This window comes from Lathyrus oleraceus, chromosome 4 (genome assembly GCF_024323335.1).
Source record: "Lathyrus oleraceus cultivar Zhongwan6 chromosome 4, CAAS_Psat_ZW6_1.0, whole genome shotgun sequence".
In the NCBI taxonomy this organism is placed as follows: domain Eukaryota; kingdom Viridiplantae; phylum Streptophyta; class Magnoliopsida; order Fabales; family Fabaceae; genus Lathyrus; species Lathyrus oleraceus.
In genome coordinates, this window is record NC_066582.1 from 354,340,578 (window position 1) to 354,366,263 (window position 25,686).

At 40.1% G+C, this 25,686-nt stretch overlaps 1 pseudogene; it reads right to left on the bottom strand.

Annotated features, from left to right (window-relative positions):
* The window catches only part of LOC127137401 (probable alkaline/neutral invertase B), a 122,448-nt pseudogene extending 101,013 nt beyond the window's left edge, over positions 1-21,435 (bottom strand).
* Positions 21,436-25,686: the final 4,251 nt, after the last annotated feature.

Consider the following 25,686-nt stretch of genomic DNA (forward strand, 5'->3'; position numbering starts at 1 on the left):
TCTCAAAATTCTCTCAATTTTCTCCATCTTCACATACACTTTTTTTCATCAATTCATCAAGAATTCATCAATGCTTGTGCTATTTCTTTATTGAATCTTCATCTGCAGGTGTTTTTGGAGTTCTGTTTGAAGCAATTGAGGAGGAAAATCGATCAAAAATCTCACTGTTGCAAAGCTTACTCTTCCATGGCAGTTGGCAAATCTCATTGATCTGAGCATTGTTGAGTTGAGCATTCATCACCATTCATCTCCTACATCAATATACACGATCTGTTTTCACGATTCAAGGCCAAACACACGCGGACTCAACAGCTGCACATCAAGAAGGTAAAATTTCAACTCCTTTAATTCTTGCAATCAACATGTGGTTTAGGTAGTGCCTTGAACATAGAGTAATCTGATGCTTGAATCGTGCAATTTCATCCATTATTCATCAAGAAATCTTGAATTAAAGTTTGTATGTCAAAACTATTTTTGATTGGATCTCTTTGTATGATGATTTCTGGACAATTTCACTGTGATATTTATGATCTACGTTGAACACCGGTTCCAACCATATATGGCATGTGCATTTTTGTTAAAATTTGTTCATGTTCATCGAGAACATGAAGAACGCGATGAAGGTTCAAAATTCTGGGCTCAGTTTCGCGTTTGATCTTCGGGCGTGGCTTTTGGATTTGAAAACTTGTTTCCCGCGCGCCTCGACCAATAGCGTGACGCCATTTCATTAAATGAAACGGGGTGTTTTGCCCCCTGGCTCCGTTAATTACGAATTTGCCATTCGTGCACATTAATTCATTTTAATAGTTTAAATAATTATTTCATTTCTTGATTAAACTTCAAAAAATCATAATTAATTCACCTTTAATCCAAATTGAGTGGGAATTTTTGTGTTGATCTCCAAATTCTCTCTAGTTGTTTTTAGGTATGATAATCAAAGTTGTGCCTGATTGATTTTTGCTTTTGCCTAGAGGTTTTGGTCATGTATGCCATGTGTGTATGTTTTGCCATTTCATTCATAAAATAATGATGCCTCATCCAAAATGTATGAAATTTTATAGGCATATTCTTGACTCTTTCCTGGTGATTTTGATGTATAGTTTGCTAATTTTGAGTTTCTGGATTAATAGATATGATGTGATCTTTTTGAGTGTGACAATGCGTGTCACACTATGTTATGCCATGTTCATGAACTTTGTTTCCATGCCTATGCTATGTAATCTGCTCTAGATATTTGCATGTGATTCCATCTGTATGCCTAGTTTGAGCATGAGTTTTTGTAGGATTTGTGGATACATTTCCTATTTGATTGATAATTTTCTTTGTTGTTTACCATTTTGTGAACTTTTCTTGAGTGATCAACTTACATGACTTGTAAAATGTTCACACCTTACCATATGAAAATGAAATTTGGTGGAGTGTTTCTTAACATGCTTAACTTCATTTTGGCTTTGGTCCCATTCATTTATCATATGTTTTCACTGTTTTGCATTTGCTTGAAGTTGGTGTACACTTTGTGGCCTTGGTTGGGTTTGTATTTGCATACCATGACTTCCTGATTTTAATTTCCCTACTTCCATTTATCCAAACGCCATGAAATTTGATATGTGGCTCATTGAACGTGTTCTATTTAAGCTTGAATTTTCTGGAAATTTATTGAGCTATTTTGGTATTTGTTTGATTGTAATCATTCTGTTTACTCCAATGTGATTCCAAAATGCATAGTTTGACATGTTTAGCTTATAAAATGCAATTGGTGAATGTTTTTGATATGGGACCAGCTGGAAGTTGTTTTTGTTTGCTAAATCTTGACTTTGATCAATTTTCACTTGCTGTTTTGAATTTTTCACCTCCTTTTGACCCTAGGCTTGTCCTAGTGGTCTTACTTCTCACATTTGAGTTGTTTTTTCAGGTTAAGAATCAAATACTTTGAAGAGCTTAATTCAAGTTGATTGATTTTGGTTTATTTGATTATCATGAACTAACTTGTTTTATTTTGTAGGATGCTAACTCATTTCATTTGAGTTTGTGCTTTGCACCTGTGATTGATTGTGTTGTCTGTTGGTTCATTACCTTGTTGGTTTTGACTTTATGACTTGAATACTGATTATATTTGATTGATTTCAGGTACCATAGTCGCTTTAGTTCTTTGAGAACTAGCTATTGCTTTGCTTTGCTTAAGCATTGAGGTAGACTCTCTTGTCTCCATGTAGTCTGGAAGACCTGGCTTGTTATTTAGCCAGGCAACTGTCTGAAGTCCTCCTTAAGAGGCGATGTTTGTGATTGTTTAACTTTGTCCCCAAGCAGGTAAAGACCTCATGTGAGGCAATTGGTAGACAAAAAAGATATGTAGCCTATCTTCTACTATTCTGTGAGTCACTCGCCTTGCTCACACCACATGTGTTGATGCATAGTGAGTAAAAACCCAAGATCTATCGAGTCTAACTTGTGGAGAGAGTTCCATCTTTCTGAACTCCCACACCTTCTGATATTCAATGCTCTCCCTGACCAGGGATAAGAGTGATGAGGCACACCCCTCATATCCTTTCATATGCTTCACCTTGGCTCTCAATGTCAAGGTTAAGAGCGCCTTTCACCCTATTCCAGTTGACTTTTAAAGTCCAACCTTTGTTTGAGCCCAATTGTGTGGTTATAGTGTGTGCTACTTGAACTTGTTTGATTGATTATTTGATTCATTTGAACATGATTGCTTACTTGCCATTGTGCATTCATCATTATTGATTGTTAATTCTTATATGATCATTATTGCATATCCTTGTGATCTATGTTTGTTTGCCCATTGAGGACAATTGTAAGTTCATGTTGATTGGCTTTTGTTCCCATGATATGGAAGGATAGAGTGTATGACCTCACTGGTCACTCATATCTTCTTTGCTCTTGTTTGTTGTATGAGAGGATCAAATTGTAAGTCCCTGTGATGTGGCATTTGTATTCCTATGACCATACTTTGGAGGTTAGTATAAGTCCAGATAGATTGGCATCCGACATCCAAGTTTTGTTTTACTGTAGGAGGTTGGTGTAAACCCAGTTATTGGTATCCGATATCCGCTTTTGCTTTGTGAGATTGGTATAAGACCATTGATGGCATCCGGTATCATTGTTTTGTTTTAGGAGATTGGTGTAAATCCATTTATTGGTATCCGATATCCGCTTTTGTTTGTGAGATTGGTATAAGTCCATTGATGGCATCCGGTATCGCCTTGCTTTATTTTTATTTGTTTGTTGCCTCATTCCTAAGGACACACTTGAATCATCTTCTATATGATTTCAAGAGGTGAACCTTTATAAGAAGTTTTACATTCCATCATCCATACCCTCATTGTCCTAAACCATTTCACACTTTGCTTTCAAAAACTTTGACTTGTTGTGCAAACATCTTCATCTCTTTCCAAATTAGAAACCTGGACCCTAAGTCCTTGACTTTTCAAACTCCATTTCATAACACTTCTTTGAATCAATCTTAATCATACTTTGACCATCCTTTTGTGAATAATCATTATCAATTAACCCAACTCACTCAATTGTTTTGTGGCTGTGTCCATGCTTGTTAAGTTTTCATACATTAGCCATAGGTTTGATTTATCCTAGTTGGTTGATGTTAATCTCACCTATTTGTCCTTAGTTGATTGAATTGTAAGTCTTCCTTGCTTATTATAGGGTTAACCCCTCACTAGCAAGTGGAAGCTTTTCTCACATGGTGGACTTGTTGTTTCATAAGGTTGAGTTTTCTCCCGTGGATAACGTAAAGCCTTAGTGCTATTGTTTTAAAATGAACTCATCCATGTTTTTGGAAATCTTTTAGCCGAACTACGGCGTTTTGATCCTTACCTTTGATGGAAGGTACGTAGGCAACGGGTTCATCCGTTCAAACACAAAAATAATTAACTTGTACATTCTTTTCTCATCATCCCATTCATGTTTGCACAATATGTCAAAAACAAATAAATATTTTTATACAACAAGTGTGAAAAGGGCTCCCTAGGAGTACCTAGGACGTGATGGGTGCCTAACACCTTCCCATTGCGTAATTTACCCCTTACCCAGATTCTCTGATCTTTTATTGGTTTTCTACGTGTAAAACTTCTTAGGTTTTTGTTCGCTTTTTAACCAGTCCTTAGGATAAATAAAAGTGCGGTGGCGACTCGATTCATTGTATACTTTGCTTATGGTTTAATCAATAAATCATATAGCGACGAATACACCGCTACAGAAAAGTGGCGACTCCACTGGGGATAACATTAGACCTTCCCTGGCGGTATTGCCTACTTTTCACCCTTGTTGTATGATATCTGTTTATCTGTTATTTGACATATTTTTGTACAATTTGGGATAACTGTATTGATTGTAATGTTTGAATTGCTTGATATACAATTGTTGTTTGCTTTGGTGATCTCTGTGAGATGAGTTCTATACCCGAACTCGAGTGCACCTTAGGATAGGAGAATGGCATAGTCTTGTCGACTGGTGTGGAGTATTCCTTAGCCAGTTGACTTGCGAGCCCATTCACTTGGTGGAGGTCATGTTGGATTGATAATGTCACACAAGTTATTTGTGGTTAGGCATTATTCGTTCAATCATGTGCCTTAGAAGCCAAGGACCTTAGTTTACCAAACCCATCTTGGCCTATTTTTAGGACGTAGTGCGGAGGTCGTTCAGATGTAAGATCTGATGCGACTGTTACGCGATACTACACTCATAAGAGTCTCTCTCGAGAATATTTTTGGAATACGAGTATTCGTTCCTCCGACAATATCCGAGAGATGGGACGATGATTATGGGAACCTCTGGTAGAACATGTCTGACAGGTTTAAACCCTAGTACATTCCCTTTGGGTGGTTCTTTACTAGGACTCCATGCTCGTGACTCTCAACAAACCCGTGATTCGTGGTTGAGTCGTTCAAACATTATTAATATCAATGGAACTTGGGCGTTGATAAGGTGTAAACCATAATCCACCAAAATGGATGATTGATATTAAGGATGTTAGAGTCGGTTCATGTACCGTTAATATCAATGGAACTTGGGTGTTGATAAGGTGAAAACCTAAATCCACCAAAATGGATGATTGATATTAGGGATACAATGAGCTTTCCCATGACCTTTGTCTGGTGTGCTTTGCTTGATCCTTGAGTGTGATTGTTGCATTCATGCATTCATGCATTCATCTGCATCCATATCATCAGATAAAAAGAAAATTTTCAAGGAACTCAAAGGAGTTTATTTGCAAAAGTTTTCAAACATGGAAAAAACCGGGAAACTTTTTTCACCTGATGTATCTGATGAGATATTCTCATATACGATCAAAATGTTAATATTTCAAAGTTTGCAAATAAAACCCTCGAGTTCCTTTAAGATAAAAACAAATCATCTGCACGAGCATTGCATGCATCATTTGCATAAGCAGGCGTCGTTCTCAGCTTCCCGTCCTGTGGTCTGACCCTGCGATCTTCATTTATTTTGAAGACGCACTTCGCCGGTACTATACCAGAGCCGACTCTGCCAGATTTATGGACCGTTCTGAGCAAGAGAATTGTGAACTCGAGGAGGAATTTTCCAGACTAAGTACTGTTGATGGATTTATTCCTGGTTAACCCATCCCGGGCTGGCATTGGCTACTGTTCTGGGGCGTTCAATGAGCAAGGTTTGTTCAAGAGTGGAGGATTCATCCATGCTGATCAACCTGAAGAGGTTGCTGCTATTTTGGAAGAGGATGCAGAAGACTTGAACAATTTTATCATACCCGGTGGTGTCTGCCACAATTGGGTCGCTGTAGATGTTCCTACAGTCATCCATAGATCAGAGTAATTGTTCACTTTGTTCAAAACCCTTCTCCCATGCCAAAAGGAGAAGTGATGACATTGTTGGCAGCATTTAATACAATGATGTTTTCATTCAATTAATGCATTGTTAAACATTTGTTTTTCCATTTGTTTTCACTTTTTGCTCTTTGCATGAAATCAGTGATCACAAAAAACCCTGAAAAACAAGAAAATAACATTTTTCATCTGCATAAATGATTTGCTTGTTTAAAATTCAAAAGCTTTTCATTATCCATAATCATTATGCAGGGATTTCTAAACCCATTGAACATAATGATCCAACGCCATCTCCCAATCTTGAATTCTTTGTATTCGAAGCAGAGGAAGATGATGTTGAAGGGATTCCTGATGAGATTACCCGAGCACTTGAGCAATGAAAAGAAGCTCATTCAACTGTATCATGAGAATCAGCAAACCAGTCAAACTGGGGCATTACAAATGTAATGTAAAAAAAAAAGGGTGAAAAAGATGAAAAAATAAAAAATTAGGAAAAAAATTTCAAATTTTTTCAAAAGAAAAGAGAAAAATTATACCCTCCAGTCCCTAGTTGACTGATGCTGAATGGATTCAGAGTCGTTATGACCAACTGTATTTGATTGCAGAAAGGCGATTAACTGCCATGTGCCATGGTCAGTTGTATCAGCAGAGAATGAAGAAAGCATTCGATAAGAAGGTCAAGCCTCGTGTGTTCCGAGATGGCGACCTTGTGCTCAAGAAAGTTTTGTCTTTCGTGCCCAATTCCAGGGACAAGTGGACTCCAAACTACGAGGGTCCATATGTTGTTAAGAGAGCCTTTTCAGGCGGTGCTTTGATGCTTACAACAATGGATGGGGAGGATTTCACTCGTCCTGTGAATTCAGATGCAGTCAAGAAATACTTTGCCTAAAAAAAAAAGGGAAAGTCAAGAAATACTACCGAATACGGGGTAGAAGACCAGAAACTCTGGCTGGGGATAAAATTGCTAGCATCCGGCAATTATCCACAAGAAAGCTCAGACTCCGCTAGGGGGACAACAACAACATAGGATTTACAACTACCGAATATTGGGTAGAAGACCAAAACTCACCATCAACCAGAATGAACCACAACGGTTACCTCTGCTTTGGGAGAAGAGATAGGACTTACAACTACCGAATACCGGGTAGTAGCCAACAACTCTGATGAGGATAAAAAGATAGGGTTTACATCTACCGAATACGGGGTAGAAAACCAAAACGTCCGCATGGGAATGAAAGAATCGCAATTCCACACGGGAAGCAAACTAGGGTTTATAACAAACCACCAACTACTGAGGAGCAAGCAAAAACTAGGATTTACGACTACCGAATACGGGATAGAAAACCATCGACTCTTGCTGAGGAATAAAAGGTATATAACCACAAATTCCGCAAAGAGGAAAAGGAACATAGGACTTATAACTACCGGTATAAGGGTAGAGGCCCAAACTCCGCTGGGGACAAAAAGAATTATTGCCGGTTACTGGGCAATTCATTCATTTATTCCACAGGGAAGCACAAGAGACAGTTGAAAAATTGCCAATTCAGGACCAAACCAAAAAGGCAAACTAAATCAAGACTCGTCCTAATGAGGATACAACTCAATAGGAAGATCCATCCCAATATATGTGTTGGGAGGAAACGGAAGAAACCGTCATCCACGAGGATATATCTCAGTGGGGAATTGCAGAAGGAAAGACAGACACTTTCTGCTTATGGGGCTGACTCTATATTGAGAGATTAGACACCCGACATCTGCTTGGGAAGATCCACTGGAGAGATATATATCACCCTTAGCAGGAGACAACAAACCAAAGATATATGGCAAAAATGCAATCATGAATATCTGAATGTTGAAAGTATGCATGAATATGCGTGATTTATGTTTGATGAATGCAGACAAAACAGACATTTCTAATACGAACAGGTCCAGGGATCAAACGCCCGGTACTACACTTCCAGAGGAAAAAACCAAAGAAATCCAACTGGAAAGCCAATTTGCTGGATCTACATGTTGAAAAGCAAAGATCTGCCTGGAAAGCAAAAGAATCAGAGATATCAAAGAAATCACAAAATCTCTGAGTGATGGATCATCAATCAACCCAACTGGGGAACAGAAGTTCACAATAGGCAGAAACTGCCACAAAAGCAAATCTGTTGGGGAAAAGGAGAAATCCCGAGATTTCTGCGGGGATCCTCAGTATCAACTGGGAAACAAGAGTTCACTGCACAAGCGAGAACTGCTGAAGAGAACAGAACACCCAAGTAGAATCTAGTCGCACAAGCAACTCTACTGGGAATACATGTCAGCCACTCCATTGGGGATAAACCCACTGAGGGAAAAATAGATCACACAAGTAGATTCTGCAACAAGCCACTCTACTAGGGATCAAAAGCATTAGGAAATCACCCAAACTCTATGAATGATAGATCACCAACCGACCCTACTGGGGATACCGACTTTGGCGGGGATTCTGCAGGGAAACATTACAGATACAATCCATCATACCACAAATCTACTGGTGGCTCCACTGGGGATGAGGAGGAGAGCTGGGGATCAACCACCAAATGCTGGACCTCCCAAGAGGAAACTACCAGGATGCTGAGAAGGAAATAATCACTGCTCTGCTGAAGGGATAAGAGGTGAAAACTCCAACAAGCACTCTGATGGGGAGATATAGCGAATGTAGTATATCATATCAACAATCTCTGCAGGCGACTGTACTGAGGAAGCAGACAAAGTACCGGGATGTCAACCCACCAACTACTGAATCTTCCAGAGGGAAAACACCCATGATGGGGAGAGAATACTGTTGGAGAGAGAAACTGAAGTTTCCAACAAATGCTCTGGTTGGGGAACACAATCTCAACAGAAGCTCTGCTTAGGGAACAACCCCAACAACAATCAGGAGAAAGAGGATACAGCCATGCCAGGAATATGAACAAATGTCTTACCCTGTTGGAAATCATGCCACCCTTGGGAGAGCACTGAGAAATTCTTAAGTATCCTTTCATCATTGTGAATGTTCACTTTGTTTAAAACAACCATTTGAAAAATTTGTTTGTTTAAAACAATGACATTTTATCAATTAAAACATGCAAAACATTTGTTGAATTAAAGCAAATAAGAGTGCAAATAATTGGATAAAAGCTCAAATTGATTTGATGGAATGGTAGTCTGCGAATGGCAAGACTCCATAGATCTGTACAAATTTGAAATCAGTGATATATATTGGAAGAGGGCTACATTGAACATAATGATCCTTTCTCTACCAATTTGAATTTCGATGTATTCGAAGCTTCAGTCGACGACGAATCGTGAATCTCTGACGAAAAGACAGCTGCGGAACAGAAAGTCTTGTCAAGATGCAGTTACTTGTCAAATCCCTAATTTTTGCCTAGATTTCCCCATGGGGAGGTACTCAATCTAGCGGGATGCAAATATTTTTTTTTATGTCTCTAACTTTTTGCCTGGATCACCCTTGCGGGTTCTCCACCGAGACGCTCATTTTTGCCTAGGCCGCCCTTTCGGGTTTTCAACTTAGCGAGCTATTCTGTTTTTATTTGTATACTTTTTTTAGGAAAATTATTTCTTGACTGCATCTGAATTCACAGGACGAGTGAAATCCTCCCCATCCATTGTTGTAAGCATCAAAGCTCTGCCTGAAAAGGCTCTCTTGACAACATATGGACCTTCATAGTTTGGAGTCCACTTGCCCCTGGAATCGGGCACGAAAGACAAAACTTTCTTGAGCACGAGGTCACCTTCTCGGAACACACGAGGCTTGACCTTCTTATCGAATGCTTTCTTCATTCTCTGCTGATATAACTGACCGTGGCACATGGCAGTCAATCACTTCTCTTCAATCAAATTCAGCTGGTCGTAACGACTCTGAATCCATTCAGCATCAGTCAACTTAGTTTCCATCAAGACTCTCATTGATGGGATCTCCACCTCTACTGGGAGCACAGCCTCTATGCCGTAAACACGAGAGAGAAAGGGGTTGCCCCTGTTGAAGTGCGGACAGATGTACGATATCCATGCAAAGCAAATGGCAGCATCTCATGCCAATCTTTGTATGTAACTGTCATCTTCTGGATAATCTTGATATTCTTGTTAGCAGCTTCAACAGCCCCATTCATCTTTGGTCTGTAAGGAGAGGAATTATGGTGTGCAATCTTAAACTCAGTGCACAACTCTTCCATCATCTTGTTATTCAGATTAGATCCATTATCAGTAATGATCTTATCTGGCACACCATAACGGCAAATCAGCTGATTCTTGATAAACTTCACGACCACCTGTCTGGTCACATTCGCATACGATGCGGCTTCAACCCATTTGGTGAAGTAATCAATTGCTACGAGAATAAACCTGTGCCCATTGGACGCTTTCGGTTCAATCATGCCGATCATGTCGATTCCCCACATAGAGAAAGGCCATGGTGATGAAATCACATTCAAAAATGTTGGAGGAATATGAATCTTATCCGCATAAATTTGACACTTGTGGCATTTCTTCACATATTTGCAGCAGTCAGACTCCATTGTCAGCCAATAGTAGCCTGCTCTCAGCATCTTTCTAGCCATGGCATGTCCATTGGAATGAGTACCAAATGAACCCTCATGGACCTCAGTCATCAACAGGTTTGCTTCGTGTCTATCCACGCATCTGAGCAGAACCATGTCAAAATTTCTTTTATACAGCACTTCACCACTGAGGTAAAAACTGCCTGACAACCTTCTCAAAGTTTTCCTGTCTTTCACAGATGCCCCAGGCGGGTAGACCTGCTTCTGTAGGAAATTCTTGATATCAAAATACCAAGGCTTGTCATCATTCACTTCTTCAACTGCAAACACGTGAGCTGGTCTGTCCAAGCACATCACGGTAATGTTGGGAACTTCATTCCAATACTTGACCACAATCATGGAAGCGAGCGTAGCAAGAGCATCTGCCATACGATTATCCTCACGAGGAATATGATGAACGTCAACTTCTGTAAAGAATGTTGAAATCCTCCTCGCATAATCTCTGTATGGAATGAGACCTGGCTGACTCATCTCCCACTCTCCCTTGATCTGATTGACAACCAAGGCCGAATCACCATACACATCAAGATGTTTGATTCTCAAAACAATACATTCTTCTAGTCCCATAATACAGGCCTCATACTCAGCCATATTATTCGTGCATTTGAAAGTTAGCCTTGCTGTAAACGGAATATGCATGCCATGAGGAGTAATGATTACTGCCCCAATTCCATTTCCATACTGATTCACAACGCCATCAAACACCATCGTCCATCTGGAACCAGGTTTCGGACCTTCATCAAGTGTAGGCTCATCACAATCTTTCATTTTCAAATACAGAATCTCCTCATCTGGGAAGTCGTACTGAACAGACTGATGATCTTCAATCGGCTGGTGCGCTAAATGGTCAGCCAAGATACCACCTTTGATAGCTTTCTAAGCTCGATACTCGATATCATACTCAGACAACAACATCTGCCAACGGGCAATCCTCCCAGTTAAAGCAGGCTTCTCGAAAATATACTTGATCAGATCCATTTTGGATATCAACCAAGTTGTATGATTTATCATGTACTGGCGCAAACGCTTAGCAGCCCAAGCCAAAGCACAACACGTCTTCTCAAGCGTAGAATATCGAGACTCACAATCAGTAAACTTCTTACTGAGGTAGTATATAGCAGATTCTTTCTTCCCTGATTCATCTTGTTGACCGAGTACACAACCCATCGAGTCTTCAATAACAGTCAAATACATGATCAGAGGTCTTCCTTCTACAGGCGGAGACAAGATCGGAGGTTCAGACAGATACTCTTTGATACTGTCGAAAGCATTTTGGCAATCCTCGGTCCAATCATGAGATTGATCTTTTCGGAGGAGCTTGAATATCGGCGCACATGTGGCAGTCATGTGGGATATAAATCTGGAAATATAATTCAAGCGGCCAAGAAAACCTCGGACTTGCTTCTCAGTTTTGGGTGCAGGCATCTCTTGTATTGCTTTGACCTTTGCAGGATCAACCTCAATACCTCTCTCGCTGACTACAAATCCCAACAACTTGCCAGAACGGACTCCAAATATACACTTGTTTGGATTCAGACGAAGCCTAAACTTCCTCAAATGCTGAAAAAGCTTCAAAAAATGTTCAACATGTTCAACTTCCGTTCGGGACTTAGCAATCATATCATCAACATAGACCTCTATCTCCTTGTGCATCATATCATGAAACAAGGTAGTCATAGCACGTTGATACGTGGCTCTGGCGTTCTTCAAACCGAAGGGCATCACTCGATAACAGAATGTTCCCCAAGGTGTGATGAATGTTGTCTTCTCCATATCTTCGGGTGCCATCTTGATTTGATTATAACCGGAAAATCCATCCATAAACGAAAAGACTTTGAATTTAGCTGTATTGTCTACCAACATATCAATGTGTGGTAGAGGGAAATCATCTTTCGGACTAGCCTTATTCAAATCTCTGTAATCAACACACATACGGACTTTTCCGTCTTTCTTAGGCACAGGTACAATATTGGCCACCCATTGAGGATATGTAGAAGTCACCAGAAACCCCGCATCAATTTGCTTCTGAACCTCTTCTTTGATCTTCACTGCCATATCGGGATGAGTTCTTTTGAGCTTCTGCTTCACAGGCACGCACTCAGGCTTCAAAGGCAGGAAATGTTGCACAATATCTGTATCTAGACCCGGCATGTCTTCATACGACCAAGCAAAGATATCGGAATATTCTCGTAGCAAACTGATCAACCCCTTCTTGACAGACTCTTCAAGAAGTGCCCCAATCTTCACCATAAGAACACAATCTTCAGACCCCAAGTTGACTGTTTCCAGATCTTCGAGATGCGGCTGAATGATCTTCTTCTCGTGCTCAAGGAGACGGGAAATCTCATCAGGAATCCCTTCAACATCATCTTCCTCTGCTTCAAATACAGGGAATTCAAGATTGGGAGATGGCGTTGGATCATTATGTTCAATGGCTTTTAGAATCAACCTGCATAATGATTTTGGATAATAAAAACTTTAGAATTTAAACAAGCAAATCATTATGCAGATGAAAAAGGTTGCTTTTATTCTTGTTTTTAGGGTTTTTTGTGATCACTGATTTCATGCAAAAGCAAAAAGTGAAAACAAATGTTTAACAATGCATTAATTGAATGAAATATCATTGTATAAATGCTGCCAACAATGTCATCACTTCTCCTTTTGGCATGGGAGAAGGATTTTGAAACAAAGTGAACATATTACGCTGACTTATGAATGACCGTAGGAACATCCACAACGACCCAATTGTGGCAGACACCGCCAGGGATAACAAAGTTGCTCAAGTCCTCTATATCCTCTTCCAAGATAGCAGCAACTTCCTCGGCTTGATCAGCATGGATGAAACCTCCACTCTTGAACAGTCCTCGCTTGTTGAATGCCCCAGAAGAATAGCCAATGCCAGCCCTGGACTTATTGTCTTCAAGCTCAATCATCTTCCCCAAAGCAGCAACTGCACTACATTCAATGGCCAGTTTCGCATCACGATAGGAAGCAAATGAAGGAGACTTCTTCTCACTTGGCTCAGCAATAGATAAAGCTTGGAAAGGCATTCCAACTTCATCTTCAACATTAATATATGAGAAAGAAGACAGGTGGCTAACCTGGAGAGCCTTTTCTCCCCCTACCACAACCAGTTTCTTATTCTTGACGAATTTCAGCTTCTGGTGTAGGGTGGATGTCACGGCGTCAGCCTCGTGAATCCATGGTCTACCAAGGAGACAACTATAAGATGGGTGGATATCCATAACCTGGAAGGTAACTCGGAAATCACTTGGTCCAATCTTGATTGGGAGATCAACTTCCCCAATCACGGTCTTACGCGACCCATCGAAAGCTTTCATAACAACACCACTCTGCCTCATGGGAGGCCCTTGATATGACAATCTCGAAAGAGTGGTCTTTGGCAATACATTCAAAGATGACCCAGTGTCCACCAACATGTTGGACATGGCGTCGGTCTTGCAGTTCATAGAAATATGTAATGCCATGTTGTGGTCTCTTCCCTCCTCAGGGAGATCAGCGTCACAGAAACTCAAAGTGTTGCAAGCAGTGATGTTTGCAACTATACTGTCAAACTGTTCTATAGTGACATCATGATCAACATAAGCCAGGTCCAATACTTTCTGCAGAGCCTCTCTATGGGGTTCTGAATTCAGAAGCAAAGATAACACAGAGATCTTGGACGGCGTTTGTAGAAGCTGGTCTACAACGTTGTACTCACTCTTCTTGATGAGCCTCAGCATCTCATCACAGTCTTCATTCACAGTGCCACTCGGGCCAACAGAAGAAGTAGGAGTCTTTTGTACAGAAGAGGGTTTAGCAACAGCAAGTGCCGGATTCTGAACATTCACCGCAGTCCCAACCGGACGCTCAGCAGAATCAGAAACAACATGAGGCTTTGGGGGTGCAGAAAACACACGACCACTACGGGTCAACCCGCTCACATCAGCAATATTAACAACGGAGGTTGAAGGCAACGACACTTCTTTCCCATCTTTCACAGCAACTGGATTGTAACGGAAGGGAATAGCTTTATCCGAAGAATAAGGCACAGGGCCTGCAGGCTTGATGACCAAAGAAGGAGAGACCTTCGGCTTGCTACCATCATAACGGATGACAACAGGTTCAGGAATTTTGAACACGGGAGAAATCACATTCACCTCTGGTTCGTCTTCATCAACATTTCTGTTTTGAAGAATCTCAATGGTACCCTCATCCAACAGCTCTTGAAGCTCTCTGCGCACTTGGCGGCAACCCAAACGATTGACAGAGCAGATACGGCATTTGTCATGGTCGTGCTCCATATGACTGTAATCACACAGCAGACGATGCAACTCGACCAATGACTGTCGAATATGAATTCACATATTTGACTTTATATTTGCCAGGGCAACCCTGGACCATGTTAACCGACTTCCCATGCTCGGGCTATGGGTTCTTCGTAACATTGGGGCCTGAGTCCTCAAAGCTCAGAATGCCGCATCTCATAAGGTCTTGAACCTTAGTCTTCAATGGATAGCAGTTTTCGATATTGTGACCGGGAGCACCAGAATGATAAACACAATGCTGGTCGGGCTTGTACCACCACTGCGGGTTAGCAGGCACAACCGGAGGATCCCTCGGGGTAATCAGTTTCCGCTCTATTAAAGAGGGATAAAGCTCAACATATGACTTAGGAATAGGATCGAAAGTGATCTTCTTCCTATCATAATTCAAATTAGCTTGATTATTGTTGCCACGAGGCTGGTAAGCCTGTTGCTGTGGACGATGTTGCTGTTGATACTGAGGTTGTTGCTGATTATGCTGATGCTGATAATTATTTCTGAAGACAGGTGCTACACTAGCCACCTGGTTTTGATTGCTGGCATGACGCACAGGCTTCCTCTTGGCAGAGGGTCTTCTTGGTTTAGCATGGGATTGCACAGCATGTGCCTCCCCATCTTTCTTCTTAAACGCCCCATATCGTTTAGAAGAGCTTTCATCCTTAGTCAAGTGTCCTTCCCGGACACCTTCCTCCAAACGCATCCCCATGTTCACCATCTCGGTGAAATCAGAGGGAGCACTCGCAACCATCCGCTCATAGTAAAATGAACTAAGAGTCTTCAGAAAGATTTTAGTCATCTCCTTCTCTTCCAGCGGAGGAGTAATCTGAGCTGCCAGCTCTCGCCACCTCTGGGCGTACTCCTTAAATGTCTCTTTGTCCTTTTGGGACATGGCTCTGAGTTGATCATGGTCAGGAGCCATATCAACATTATATTTGTATTGCTTGACGAAGGCTTCGCCAAGATCATTGAAGGAACGGATGTTTGCGCTATCAAGGCTCATATACCAACAAAGAGCTGCACCAGACAAACTATCCTGAAAATAATGAATCAGCAGTTGATCATTATCAGTCTGAGTATACATTTTCCTGGCATACATGACCAGGTGGCTGAGCGGGCAGGTGTTCCCCTTATACTTCTCAAAGTCAGGGATTTTGAATTTGACAGGTATCTTCACACCGGGAACTAAGCATAATTCAGCAGCAGACTTACCGAACAAATCTTTCCCTCGGAGGGTCTTCAATTCCTTGCGGAGCTCAAGGAATTGGTCGTTCATCGCATCCATCTTTTCATTAACATCTGGGCCCTCAGACAACTCAAAATGATAGATGGTATCGTCTACCCTGGGAGTGGTATGCACGACAGGAGGAGGCATTGCAAGGAACGGGCTAGATGCCGACATAGAAGCAAAAGTAGGAGCTGGAATATCTGGCATGAAACCTGGAGGCATACCCCACGGAAACCCGGCTGGCATGGCATTCGGCATGAAATGGGCACTGGCAGCTGGCACAGTTGAAGAAATCACTTCGGATATAACAATCCTCTGGGGAGGAGTTGCAGGAGGTGGAGAAGGTTGATTCTGAGTAGCCAAGAATTGCTCCATCAGAGCACTCAGTCTAGCGACCTCTTCCTTTAGCTCTCGGTTCTCTTGTTAAAGTTGTTCCATCACTCTTGCAGAATTGGGTCGGGTATAGTACCAATGAGTCAGCTTGTCTTCAAAATAAATGAAGAGCACAGAGTTAGGCCACAGACAAGGAGACCAGAACAACACCTACTTATGCAAAATGATGCATGCAATGCTTGTGCATATGCTTTGTTTTTATTTCAAGGAACTTTTAGGGTTCTATTTGCAATTTTTGAAATTTAAAGCACTTAATCGCATATGGAAAAATATCTCATCAAATATATTCAAGACAAAGAAGTACATCATTGATGATCATTACAAGAGAAAATGAAACTGAACATCCTATGGATCCCTAGAAGCTCGAGATGCTGGAAGACGAGATACGCAAAGCTTCTTGATCTCTCTCTCATATGCTGCTTCCATATCCGCTTTCTCTTTAGCAAGTCGATCATACTTCCTCTTCCAGAATTTGGAAGACTGAGGAAGCAGAGAAGTCCAGGTATCATTCGGATCATCTATCACCTGATGCTCGAGGAATTCAATCAGAGCGTCCTTCTCTTTGATTTGCTGAAGCAACTCTTCTCTTTCACGGATCCAGGCACGTGAAAGGTCTTCTTCTCTCAACTCCTCTACGCCTCGGTTAGGGAGGGTTGAAGGCCCAGCCACATCCAACGGCGTAGGTCTCGGATAATCATATGGCATAAGATACTCAGAAGCTCTCTGTCTGACCCAAGAAGTATATGGCTCCAAAGCAATGCAGTTCTTCGGATCCAACTCATTTCTACCCTTCTTGTGAATCTTGCGCCAAGCGCGGACCATCCTGGCTTTCAGGCCTTGGGGATCTTTACCCTCCAGAAATAACACACCTTCTAACAGAATGTTATGAGGTTTATCCTTTAGGGGGAACCCAAGCTGACGACGTGCTAAGATAGGGTTGTAGCTGATCCCACCACATGTACCAAGAAGAGGCACATTAGGGAATTCACCACAATAATCAATGATCTGAACTGTATCATACACGCGATTATACCAAGAGATATCATCATTAGTGAGAGACATAAGTCTCGTAGACCACCGTAGACATCCCTTGTTCTCCTTGAAAGCAACCGTCTGCGGTAAGTGAGAAATAAACCACTTATACAACAGAGGCAAACAGCACACAATAACTCCTCCACCCTTTGCATTCCTCAGATACAAAGAGAAATAGGCATCACCCAACAGAGTAGGAACGGGATTAAGAATAGAGAAGATCCTAATGGCATTCACATCCACAAATTTGTCGATGTTGGGGAACAATACCAAACCATAGATGAGCAGCACAAATATGGCCTCAAAGGCATCCTCACTCATGGTCTTCCCATAAACGGTAGCTTGAGCAACGAGGAAATCAGAAGGAAAACCCTGAATTCCACCCTTGGTGGTCATATGCGCTTCAATCAGGGATTCATCCACTACAACAAACAAGACCTTAGACAGCGCTTTTTTTAGCCTTAGACAGCGCTTTAAAGCGCTGTCTAAACCTCCGCTGCTAAAGGTTTAGACAGCGCTTTTTTAAATCTTAAAAGCGCTGTCTAAGCCCCCCCCCCCCTTAGACAGTGCTTTGGCCAAAAGCGCTTTATAAGACCCTCTTATTTTAAATTTTTTAGGTATACCTTAGACAGCGCTTTTGAAAAGCGCTGTCTAAGCCCCACCCCCTTAGACAGCGCTTTGGCCAAAAGAGCTTTCTAAGACCCTCCTATTTTAATTTTTTTAGGTATACCTTAGACAGCGCTTTTCAAAAAGCGCTGTCTAAGCCCCCCCCCCTTAGACAGCGCTTTTGCCTAAAGCGCTTTCTAATCCCCCCCTTAGACAGCGCTTTTTACAAAAGCGCTGTCTAAGGTATACAAAAATTTTTGAAGCTTTTGTTTTGAACCACATTTTTTCCAGGTTTATAAACCAGAATTTCTACCTGTTTTCAACCAGATTTTGACAGACAATTATCACATTTTATATATGCCATTTTGGCCTTTTTTCTACCAATTTTTGGCTAACAAATATATATATATACCAATTCAAACCAATTTTGCCTTAAATGTATCAAAATATATACAAATTTATGTACACATTTACAAGTCATAACATATACTACAAATGTACACATTAATTACACAAATTTATGAACAAACATTGAGCTTTATCATGAATTGACACCACTCCTCTTTGATTTCGTCCACTTGATCCTTTGTATAAAATGCACACTTGAATTCATCAAAGTACTACATAATAATATAACATATTTTGAATTAATTCCAACTATTTAATTATATGAGATATGTGTAAATATAAAAATAACTCATAAGTTAGAAATACATACATCGGTGGGAATCTTTAATCGGCCCAAAGCAAGAGTATCTCGCATAAACCTCAACATGAAATACCCGCAATCTATTTGATTACATTGTTGAGGACACTACATATGAAAAAAAAATATGGATTATAAATCCTAAGTTTTATCAAGTGTCATCACTAATATAATAAAAAATGTGGTAATTAAAAATATACCGCCACTTTAATCCATGTAATGGAGTTGGCGCCCCTCCTTGAGGTTTGGATATCTCGTTGGGCCCGAAAAGCTTGTAGGACGCTAATAAAATAAAAATGAAGCAATTAGAACAATTCACATAATATTCCGGCCAGTTGTCTTTTAGCAATCTAGCTTCAGCAATTTGAAGGGCACGTTTTGCAATTTGGGGTCGCCCAGTCTTGATGGTCGCCGCAGACAAAAACCATAACATGACTGTAAACACCATAACCAATATCATCACCATATTAAAAAAAAAAGCAAATACTAAAAGAGTTCAAAATATAAAGTGGAAATTTCAATCTCTTTTTTCTGGCTTTAGAGTATCCCTTATTTGAGGCAAGCTAGTAGTGTAGTTTTGATCAAAATCACGATGATACATCGTAATTCTGCCAAACTTACCATTGAACCAAACATGCACTCATACCATCTACATCTATTATAGTATTCTGCACTCGTATCATCTACATCTATTATATTATTCCTATGTTTCTACTGCATTTGTTTATTGATGAAATGTAGTTTGCTTTCCCTCAAAAGTGGTGTATTTTTACTATAGATTTACATACACACGCACACACACTTGTTCTATGAAATTAAGAATGGTAGCATAAGAATACCTGGCCAAGATCCCCCGTTGTGGTAACTCCATCTAGTATTTTTGGGGTCACATCCTGTTATGATTCTCCATTCATGGGTTTCAAGGGCTGGATAACAAACTTTGACAGGCATATCCCCAATTAGTTCCTCCCACCGTGATTCAATGAGATCCATGATTGCAACTGACTGCTCAGGAGTTGCCAAGCAGGACAAAATTGCAATGCAATTACCAAGGCAAAACCAGCGGAAGTCCATCCTAGCAGGACTCACATTCCCAATAAAGTATCCACCGTGATGAGGCATGAAATCAAAAATCCAATCTGGTAAAGAATCGGGAATAACATTGAACTTGTTCACTGCAGTATGGGAGTACTCTTCTGTTTTGAAGCGATATATATCATTAAGCTGCTTCAAATCCAACCAAAAATGGCTTCTCATATGATAGCTTAAGGCATGCAAACGTTTTATAATTCGTTCCATAAACTCTTTCCCTTCAGGATCTGGCTTAAGCAATTGCAAGGCACATCTCAAAGACATGAAGAACAATGCTTGAATTTCAATTGGATACCCATAAACACCCTGAAATCATAAAATCATGGATAAATTAACCACTAGGAATAAAAGTCATAGTAAATCCTCTGTCAATGCCTACATCTAGTATAACTCTGCTAGATTGTTTATCTCATTCTCTTTTGATTCAGTACTAGCATAAAAACAGATTGTGTTGAGTTTGATTATTGTTCAATATTTTCCCAACTTTGTTGGTTTATATTTAAATGACCAATTCTGTCCTGTAGATTTCGTGTATGCACGAAGTAATATAATCCACCAGAATCCAGAATCAACCGGAGCAACCCTGCCTATTGCACTTTCACAAAAATCTGCTATCAGGGTTTCGCGGTTTCTGACTGGATCATGGAACACCTTAAAACTAGCAGGCATCACCCCTTCTGCCAGCTGAAACCTATCAATCTTTTTCTCCCATGATTGAAGACGAAGTGTCTTTAAGAGAAAATTCTTAACAATGTCTGGTTCCCCGTGCATCAAAAAAGCCAAAGCACTTGGAACAAAGTCTCTTACAAAAACCTAGGTACAAAGATAACATCCCACATTAGGCCTCCATAGTAACTTAAAATGATAGATACTTTCACAAGAACTATAAGTACAAATCCATAATAAAAATAAAACATGTTGTAAAATCGTACTCAAAAAAAGGTTACAAACGCCTATTACCTGATCATAGTTAAGCTTCTCATCAGAATCTTCCATGGCAGCAATAGTCCCAACTGGCTCACCACGAAAATGTACCAAAGAACGCCTCAGAGCTTCCCAAGCTTCAGGAAATATTGAATTAGAGTCCAATATTAATGATCTTGGAGTGTTAAGACCTGATTTTTGCATAGGAGAATCAAGATGATCTCCAAAGCGAGAAAACATATCAGGTTTTGCGAACAGTTGCCGAGGAGAAAAGCCTATTGATAGTTCACTCATTGATCTTTCATCACATGATCTTTGTCTCTCTATGTTCAAAGTCCTTGGCTTATCTAACACTTTAGAAAAATCAATTTCCCCAATCTCTGCCACAGGACATAGTGTGTCTAGACTTTTCAAATTTCCATTACTATTGTGATGAGACAAATCTATCGAAGTAAGAGAAGACATCTTCCAGCAAAATCTTAGCACTTGCAGTAGTAGTGCTCAAAATCCTAAACACAAAGAATCCCAAAGTTAATCATATAGAAATAAAATTAACAAAAATGTAAAAGAAGCCAATGATGAACTGCTTATTACTTTGTATTGTATTGCAATCTTAAAATTAAACTCAAGTATTTCTCATACTCATACATCATTCTTTAAGGGTTTGTTTGAATTAACTTATTTGAACTCATCAATTGACATAAGTCATCCGAGATTATTTTCGAAAACTTATGAAAAGAGCTTATGACATTATTCATAAACACAACGATTCACACAGAGCATTTGTTCACACGCGACGCACACAAGAATTCACGTAACAGAGTTTCAATGAATCTTTCATCATACACAACAATCACAGAAGCATACGCGAAGAGGAGAAGAAGGAAGAAGCATCGCACAAAATAGAAGAATCAAAGGGAAGAAGGAGGGGATTCTGAAGATTACCTGAAGGCGCCTTCATCTTCATGTTCGTTCGCTCTGAATTCAATTTTCACCGGTCCACTCCGCCGTCTTACAGGTTGGTGAAATTCCATTTTTCTCGATCGATTCTCCTTACTATGGTGTATTTTGTAGTCCATGGAGCCAATCCCTTATGGTTTGGTCTCCGAATCTCCCTTTGCTCGCGTTTAATTCAAGATTTAGTGAGTTAGGGTTCATTTGATTTTGGTTTGGTTTGGATGTTTGACTGAAAATTGAGAGGCATTGAGGTTGATTTGTGATAGAGGACGAAGAGACGGTCTTAATGGTGTAACGAAAGTGATGATATGCCCTCCGCCGCTGCCGGAGGCGATTCCAGCGCGAAGGAGACGGAGGGAGTACGGTGAGCCTTGAAGCAGGTTTTGGTTTGAATGGGGTAACACTGGACTTAGGTAAATTATCCTTTTCTTTTTAATTGAAAGACTTTAAACAGCGCTTTCTCAAAAGCGCTGACTAAGGTCTATATTTAAAAGCGCTTTCTAAAAGCGCTGTCTAAGGGGGGGTCTTAGACAACGCTTTCTAAAAGCGCTGTCTAAGACCCCCCCTTAGACAGCGCTTTCATTATTTTTTTAGAACATTTTCCGTGTTTTATTTTTATTTTAACCTTAGACAGCGCTTTCTTTTAAAAGCGCTGTCTAAGATGCGCTGTTAAAAAACCTTTTTGGCGTAGTGATTTATGTGCAATAAGTCTGCAATCTCTCGAGAAGTCGGAATACTCTCTAAGCCACTGAACGACACCTGATCCAGAATAGGAATACCCACAAGATGAGCATACTCCTCAAGCGTAGGCAACAACTAAAATTCCGGAAAAGAGAAGCAGTGATACAGAGGATCATAGAACTGCACCAAAGTGCCCATCAATCCTTCGTCGACCTGAGTAGTCAGAAGAGGCAGAAGCTTCCCATAACGAGCTTTGAAACCCAAGGGATCTAATACATAGGATGTCAAATTCCTTAACTCTTTCAAATCGGGTTGTCTGAAGCTGTACTTCTTTGTATGCCTTTTTGGTCTTTCCATGTCTGAAAATTTTGCAAATAAACCCTTTAAGTTCCTTGAAAATTTTCTGATTTTTCTGATGACATGAATGCAGATGAATGCATGAATGTATGAATGCAGCAATCACACTCAAGGATCAAGTAAAACACACCAGACAAAGGTCATGGGAAAGCTCATAGTATCCTTAATATCAATCATCCATTTTGGTGGATTATGGTTTTCACCTTATCAACACCCAAGTTCCATTGATATTAACGAAGCATGAACCGACTCAATCATCCTTAATATCAATCATCCATTTTGGTGGATTATGGTTTTCACCTTATCGACACCCAAGTTCCATTGATATTAAGGATGTCTGAATGACTCAACCATGAATCACGGGTTTGTTGAGAGTCACGAGCATGGAGTCTCGGTTAAGAACCACCCAAAGGGAGTGTACTAGGGTTTAAACCTGCCGAACATGTTCTACAAGAGGTTCCCATAGTCATCATCCCATCTTTCGAATATTATCGGAGGAACGAATACTCGTATTCCAAAAATATTCTCAAGAGAGACTCTTATGAGTGTAGTATCGCGTAACAATCGTATCAAATCTTACATCTGAACGACCTCCGCACTACGTCCTAAAAATAGGCCAAGATGGGCTTGGTAAACTAAGGTCCTTGGCTTCTAAGGCACATGATTGAAAGAATAATGCCTAACCACAAATAACTTGTGTGACATTATTAATCCAACATGACCTCCACCAAGTGAATGGACTCGCAAGTCAACTTGTTAAGGAATACACCACACAAGTCAACGAGACTACGCCGTTCTCCTATCCTAAGGTGCACTCGAGTTCGGGTATAGAACTCATCTCACAGAGATCACCAAGCAAACAGCAGTTGTATATCAAGCAATTCAGTCATTACAATCAATACAGTAATCCCAAATTGTACAAAAATATGTCATATAACAGATAAACAAATATCATACAACAAGGGTGAAAAGTAGGCAAAACCACCAAGGACTACGGAATTCCCCAGCAGAGTCGCCACTTTTCTGTAGCGGTGTATTCGTCACTTTATGATTTATTGATTAAACCAAAAGCAAAGCATACAAAGAATCGAGTCGCCACCGCACTTTTATTTATCCAAAGGAATGGCTAAAAAGTGAACAAAAGCCTAAGAAGTTTTACACATAGAAAACTAATGAAAAGATCAGAGATCTGGGTAAGAGGTTAATTACGCAATGGGAAGGTGTTAGGCACCCAAAACGTCCTAGGTACTCCTAGGGAGCCCTTTTCACACTTGTTGTACGAAATGTTATTTGTTTATGAAATATTTATTGTGCAAACATGGATTGAAGGGATGAGAAAAGAATATACAAGTTATTATTTTTGTGTTTGAATAGATGAACCCGTTGCCTACGTACCTTTCCATGGAAGGTAAGGATCAAAACGCCGTAGTTCGGCTAAAATAATTCCAAAATGTGAGTGAATTGATTTTAAACAAAAGCCCTAAGGTCTTTCGTTATCCACGAGAGAAAACTCAACCTTATACAAACAACAAGTCCACCATGTGAGAAAAGCTTCAACTTGCTAGTGAGGGGTTAACCCTATAATAAGCAAGGAAGTCTTACAATTCAATCACTAAGGACAAAAGGTGAGATTAACATCAACCACTAAGATAATTGAGATCTATGGCTAATGTATGAAAACTTATCAAGAATGGACAAAGCCACAAAACAATTGAATGAGTGAAATTAACCAATTAGGATTTATTCACAAAAGATGGTCAAAGTATGATTAGAATTCAATTCAAAAGAAGTATTATGAAAATGAAGTTTGAAAAATCAAAGGCTTAAGGCCTAGGTTTCTAGTTTTGAAAAGGAGTGAATAAGTTTGCACAATAGTTTTCAATTTTTGATTAACATGCAAATGGTGGTTTAAAGAAACAAAAGGTGGGAGGGTGAGGGATTAAAACTTCTTAGATGTTCACCTCTTGAAATCATATGTAGATGATTCAAGTGATTCCTTAGGAATAAGGCAACAAGTAAATAACAAATAACAGAGAAAATGGATACCGGATGCCAATCAATGGACTTATTCCAATCTCATAAAACAAAATGGATACCGGATGCCAATCAATGGACTTATACCAATCTCCCAAAGCAAACAGAAATATGGATACCAGATGCCAATCAATGGACTTACACCAATCTCCTAAAACAAAAAGAAACATGGATACCAGATGCCAATCAATGGACTTATACTAGTCTCCTAAAACAAAATGGATACCAGATGCCAATCAATGGACTTATACTAGTCTCCTACCATATCATAGGAAACAAATGCCAAAAAATGGACTTACAATTGACTCCTCAATGGGCAAACAAAAGTGTCACAAAGATATGAACAACGATTATGAAATGATATACAAGTGATGATGATAAATGCACAAAGACACACATAGCAAACATGTACAGATGAACCAAGTAATCAGACAAACAAGTCAATTAGCACACACTATATACAATCAATTAGGCTCAAGCAAGGTTAGGCTTTACAGCTAACTGGAATGGGGTAATTTAAGCTCTTAGCTCTTATCCCTGGTCAGGGAGAGCTTTAAACAATGGAAAGTGTGGGAGTTCAGAAAGTTGGAACTCTTCTCCACATATGGACTCTATAAGATCTTGGGTTATTATTCACCATGCATCAACACATTATGTGAGCAAAGTGAATGACACACTGAGTAGCAAGAGATGGATTACACATCTCTTTTATCTGCCAATTGCCTCATAAGAGGACTTTTCCTGCTTGGCACAAAAATTAAACAATCACAAGCATTGCCTCTTAAGGAGGACTTCAGACAGGTGCCTACCAATAACAGTAGGTCTTCCAGACTACATGAAGATTAGAGATTATACCTAAGTGGTTAAGCACCAAGCAAAAGCAAAGTTCAAATGAACTTAAAGCAACTTAGGTACCTGTGGAAACACT